The sequence below is a fragment of the Papaver somniferum genome, unplaced genomic scaffold (assembly GCF_003573695.1).
Source record: "Papaver somniferum cultivar HN1 unplaced genomic scaffold, ASM357369v1 unplaced-scaffold_128, whole genome shotgun sequence".
NCBI lineage: Eukaryota > Viridiplantae > Streptophyta > Magnoliopsida > Ranunculales > Papaveraceae > Papaver > Papaver somniferum.
In genome coordinates this window covers 13,014,433-13,020,374 of record NW_020621936.1, presented here as the reverse complement: position 1 = coordinate 13,020,374, position 5,942 = coordinate 13,014,433, and the positions used below count along the sequence as shown (strand labels likewise).

At 37.6% G+C, this 5,942-nt stretch overlaps 1 long non-coding RNA gene across 3 annotated transcripts; it reads left to right on the top strand.

The window, feature by feature from the left end:
• The first annotated feature begins 1,041 nt into the window (after positions 1-1,041).
• LOC113332139 lies at positions 1,042-4,469 on the top strand. 3 transcript variants are annotated; one of them, XR_003351352.1, is made up of 8 exons: positions 1,042-1,193; positions 1,301-1,339; positions 1,441-1,495; positions 2,715-2,894; positions 3,044-3,138; positions 3,265-3,303; positions 3,415-3,665; positions 4,277-4,469. It is a non-coding gene; the product is annotated as an uncharacterized LOC113332139 (long non-coding RNA). The 3 variants fall into 3 exon arrangements; XR_003351351.1 differs by having other exon boundaries at positions 3,241-3,303; XR_003351350.1 differs by having other exon boundaries at positions 3,044-3,303.
• The last annotated feature ends 1,473 nt before the right edge of the window (positions 4,470-5,942 follow it).

The window sequence follows — 5,942 nt, the reverse complement described above, 5'->3', positions numbered from 1 at the left end:
CAGTCTTCCCCAATAATGGAAACGTGATGGTCACCACCTTTTGCACAACCCCACTTCTCCACTACCTAACTGCCTCCACTTCCTACTAGATCAGGGTGCGTTCGAACATGACTTGTATAAATAGGATTTCAACCTATTTCAACACAACACAAGTGTTATCAACACAAGTATCCAGAAAATACCAAGAATTGATAGCTTACGTTCTGCAAGCCAGTTCCACATTCTGATACAAGTCATAAAATAGCCATACCTTCATAATTCAACATTCTGATCTCAAACACCTTCTTCGCTTCCCTCCCTAAGGTCAACCCTTCTCCTTCACTTTACCGAATTAAATCTGGAACGACCATTTCTTGGTTTAGGCCAGAGTCTTACAGATTGATCTCTCGAATCTAAAAGTACTCATGTGCAGTACATTTGTTTAGGGTTTGAATTCGTTTCTCATCAACAAACCCAAATTTACCAAAAACAGCAGAATCAGTTTTTACCCCAAAACAATTGGCGACCACAATGGGAGGTTAATCTCTCGGTTGCGAAGCCAATTTCTCAATTTTCATTCCAATCTTCCCAAACACAAGATGGTGGATCTTAGATCTAAATTCAATCATTAACCAGAATTCACTTCAATTACCAATCCCAACTTTCCGCTTCATGAGTTACCCCAGCGATCCCAAACACTTCCAAAGCCGCCAATGCTAGGAATCCAATCACCATGGAAGGTATGGCAACACTAGTGGAAAATGGGTATTTAGCAACCCACATCAGAGACCCTCGTTGACTTTATTTAGACCGTTGACCAAAGATAGCGGTCTCTGGTTTGGTAAAAACACGGAAAAATTCTGAGAGGCTAATCAGCCGTCTCTGAACTAGAAAAGTTATCTACTATTTTGCCATCAATGAGCTACCGATTCGACGACTCTTGACCTCCGCTTCAGATCTGGTCGTTTCATTTTGCACGGTCAAGATTGAACTTCTGTATTATCGAGCCTATATATATCTCGATACCTTTCTCTCACTTCACTTCGCCCAAACCTTATCCGCAGCAGAACACCACCTCTTTCTTCCCCACCACCACTAACCAGAGTTCACTATGAATTTTTTCACTTGAAAACCTAATAGAAACCTAATGGAAACTCGATAAAGCTTCACATCTCTTTATTTTGTGCAGGGTTTTATTTTTCAAACAACATCAGGTAAAGTTAGGGTTTGAATTCAAGTTCTCTTATTTTCTTTTCTTATAACTTTATTTTTTGATCTGGTAGATTCTCTTTATTGGGTTTTAACCATTTTTCGATTTCAGGTTGATTTCTCAATTGGTGTGGTTATTAGGGTTCATCAGGTACAAAAATTCAGTTTTAAAAAATTTTCTTTTCTTTTTGTTGATTTGGTTGATTCTCTTCATTGGGTTTTAACCATATTTCGATTATTGGTTGATTTCAGGTTGATTTCTCAATTTGGTGCGGTTATTAGGGTTTGATTTTACAAACTTCATCAGGTACAAAATTTGGGTTTTAATTTTTTTTCTTTTCATTCAACTTGATTTTATATTCGGGTCTAGGTAATTGGTGGATATGTTTAATTGTAACTGATTTTGATGTGAAAGTTTTATCTGAATTTGGGGTTTTTTTAAATTCAGTTTTTAACTGATTTAGTTGCTGACTAATTTTGTCTCAATTGATATGGAAGGATCCTCTGGTAGATACTTGGAATGGTAGATTATATATTCTGATTTTTACTTAACATATGAAACTTGCTTTCGTAATTGTAGTAGTTTGGATTTCATGAATTGAGTAGCATATTCTTATTGAAAGAAAAGTGAGATTTATGAAGTCTATATATCTACAGACTACCACCTTTACTGCTGTCACTTGTGAGTACTGATGATATCCTGTGCTATGATATAAGTAATTGATTAGTTCATATATATCATATCAGTCCCACCATTTTTCTTGGTTAGCAGGTCATACCATCTCTATCCATCATATTACAAAGTGATGTTAAGACTCTGAGTAAAAAGTGATAGGAACTGTGTTAGGTGTCATATATTGGGATGGGTTAGTAATTTTTGTGTGAATTTGTCATCTTTTAGTTCAAGTTGTAGCTGGTTTTCATCGAATGTAGCATAAATATTGCGTATCTAAAGTGGTTCGCTAATGTTAGCTTATGATTTTATTGCTTAAGATGTTCAATTTGTTATCTGTATAAGCTAGAAACCGTGTAGACAATATGACTAGTTGTTACATTTTTGTATCAGATTTTTTGTTCTCGGTAATACTTTAATAAATTTAGAAAGCTTGCATCATATGGGTATGTATAAAAGATATTTCAAACTATTAAAATGAGAAGTTTAACCTTTATATTTCATTACCATGGATTTTAGGTCTCTCTTTTGTTTACAGTGAATGATTTTAGGGAATGAATGATCTATGTGCATTACCTATGTGCATATGTAGTGTCCAAATCTGATAAACGTTAAGATCTCTGTCTGTCAATCATGATAAATATTCATATCTGATGCCTAAATATTCACCTTAGCTTCTGCCGTGAGAATGTTATTCTGCATCTTTATTACATGAATTTGATAATAGGTGAGTGTGCCATTGTCCAACACAAGAAACATATTTCATAGCTTATAGCTTAGTTCAACATTTTACTCTTTGTAAGGAATGTTATTTGCATCATTTGACCTTTTCTAAACTTCAACTTGTTGACAGGATGATCCTTTTGACAAGTTCCTCAATGTGAAAATCCTTGAGCAAGGTTGACAGAATCGATTCATTTGGATTTGGTGTTTGATGAGGAGGAAGATGAAATTGTTTTTAAATTATTGAGCAGTGGTTGTAAAGTGCATCTTACTGGTTACCATGATGGAAATGGTAATGGTGGATATCAAGGTGAATCCTATGTTTCTTTTCTTTTGTCTTTAGGTTATGTCTTGTATTAAGCATGAGTACTTAGGGCTTGTTCTTAGATATTTTCTACTTTTACTTGGTTTAGGATAAGCAGAATCGTTCTCATGGTTAATGTTATATTCTGGTTACAGAGTTATGAAGCAGCATCTGAATCAAACAAGGAAAGAGATGATCCCAAAATAAGGAGGAGAAGGAAGTCGAGGCCAAGAAATACGATGACGAAAAGGTAACTGGTTGTTTTTCTTTAATCCAGGATGATGCAGCTTGACTTCTTTAGATGTAGCCTACACTACTCTTACAAGGCCCATGAGACCTGACTTTAAAACAGCTAACCGTGTTCGCTCTTACAAAGTGAAAAGCGCAGTCGAGCTTGAGGAGCTTGAATAAAAAGGTCGATCAATTTAGCTTTCTTAGTTTTTTATACCAGCATGTGAGGTTGAGATAACATTTATTATTAGTAGTATTAACGAGTTTAAGTATTTACTGTTGCTCAAAACATCAGGTGATGAAGCCTCGGGAGTTCTACTTTGCAACTATGAATGGGTTCCTCCTGCAAGAACAATTTTTGAGTTGTTTAACAAGGAAAGACAACATAATCACTTTTCTCTTCTTCTTTTGTGAAATTATCTATCTATAATTGGATACAATCATTATCTAAAATGTTCTCTTACAACTTTCATTGAACTCAGAAGGTCATCACAATGAGCAGCTACTTCCAAGGCTTACAACACCAAACCCATTTCATCACCATAGGTACACATCGAACCATTTTATGGTCAAGGTTTGTGGTCGTATCATGTTTTTTTCCCTATAACCAGATATAGGGATGAATTTAGTTGCACCAACGTCCTATACTTCAAATTTTCTTGATCATGCTCACAAGTCCCTCTCATCTAGTTCAGTTTGAATGAAGTGCTAATGGGTGTTGTAACTATATTCTTGTTTGAGATTCATATTTGTTTGGAACATTGCACACAAGTCCCTTCAAATCTGATGCTTATGAATTGTAGCTGCCGCATTGGGGTTACTGTAATACCTGGTGGGCAGTTGTGAGCCGTTTTTGTCTTAATTTAGGAGTTCAATTTTGTGTACACCAAAATGCCAATGGTTTTATTTTGAGTTTTATCTGTTACTTGCCTTAGAAAGATCTGTTGTTTTTTTTAGTAAAATAGTCCATACTGAGGAAGCAAACAATTTAACCACCAGCAATTGTACTGCCTTATCTTCATACTGCTTTATTCACTTTGTTTGTGACTTGACCTTATGTTAAAAGAGATTATGAAGCATGTTCTGCAACTTATTTTGTTCTACCATGTATTAAGAACTGAATAAAGTCATTGTACTGATGTTGATTTGCTTTGCAGGAACGATTGTCTTCGTCGTATGTGAACCAGGGACATAACACATTGCTCTACTTGATATATGAAGTATTGGCAAAGTTCATCATCAGATGAGCTTATTGTTTTGTTGTTAGCTAGCTTGGAAATGTATTTTTCTGAACTCATAGTTTCATCATTTTTTTGTGTAATTTTAAACCCAATGGATAAAATGAATGAATGTTAAAATTGTCATTTTGATTATAAATTTCAGTTAAATTTGAAGTTTCACTTGAATATCAGTTAAATTTCAGTTGCATTTGAATTTCAATTAAATTTGAGGTTGCATTTGAATTTCAGTTTGACATTAATTTGAGTTTACTGTAGTTGACTTAACTTGACTGTTTGACTTGATTTGACTTGGATGTTTGACTAAAATGCCAGTAAGATTAATTCAGATTCAGCCATTCAGACATTTCAGCTGATCTGAATCTGTATTTTTTTTATATTATAATTCAAATCTACGACCAGCATCGCGGGTCAGCATCTAGTTACCGTAAGAAACGGTCTCTGTTCAGAGACCCATGCAGTTAGGGTCGTGCAATTAAAAAACGCTTTATAAACGACCCATTCAGAGAACCCTAGAACAGGTCGTTTAACTCATATATATGACGTGTCCTAGCGGTCGCGGAATTGGTGTTTTCCACTAGAGCAAAAATATTAGAAGATGTTGTCGCAAATCAAGCTGATATTGTCAATCTACAAAATGAGACGTTTTTTCTCTTAAAGAGTATGGCGTAGCAGCCGTGGCAAGAGCCAACAAATATTCGCTTGAAGAACGCCACCAATTTCAGAGATGACACAAAAAATGTTGAATCCTTGTCTGAGGTATGTGCCTTCGCCGATGACGATGCTAACAGAGTATGTGGTTGTATCAGATGAGAGCAGAAGGGAATGAGCAACACCAATATACCGTCTGCAAGCCCAATCAACACGTCCCATGGTGTTGCATCCTCTAGCACCAACACCAGAGGCGTATGAAACATTCCCTCCAGCGAGACGCCTCCTATCACAAGAGCCAGAGCCGCTGCCACCCTTCCCAATATTTTTTCGAGCGTAACTCCATGTTGATGGTGGTTTTTAGCTTAGGGTTAAAATTGTAAAACCTAGGTCTGACATGACGTCACTCTGTAAGGAAACGAAGTTGTGAGTACCAATGTCTCCACTAGCACATTTATTGAGCCATTCAATATGTCTACGTGAAATTTACCCAAGGTACCTTTTTTTTTATATACATGCTATGCTCCACGGCAGAGCCCTCAGAGCTGACTAGCTTCGTCTCCATGCCAAAGACATGCCAATCATGCCAGTCGCACCACCGTGCCAATGGCATGCCATGCCATCCACATCTTCGCGCCAAAGGCATGCCAGCCACACCACCATGCCAATGGCATGCCATGCCAGCCATGCCAGCCGAACCATCGTGCCAATGGCATGCCATGCCAACAACGTCTCCGCGCCAAAGGCATGTCAACTGTGCAAGCCGCACCACCGTGCCAATGGCATGCGATGCCAGCCACGTCTTCGCGCCAAAGGCATGCCAACCATTCCAGCCGCACCACCGTGCCAATGGCATGCCATGCCAGCGACGTCACCGCGCCAAATGCATGCCAACCATGCCAGCTGCACCATCATGCCAATGGCATGCCATGTC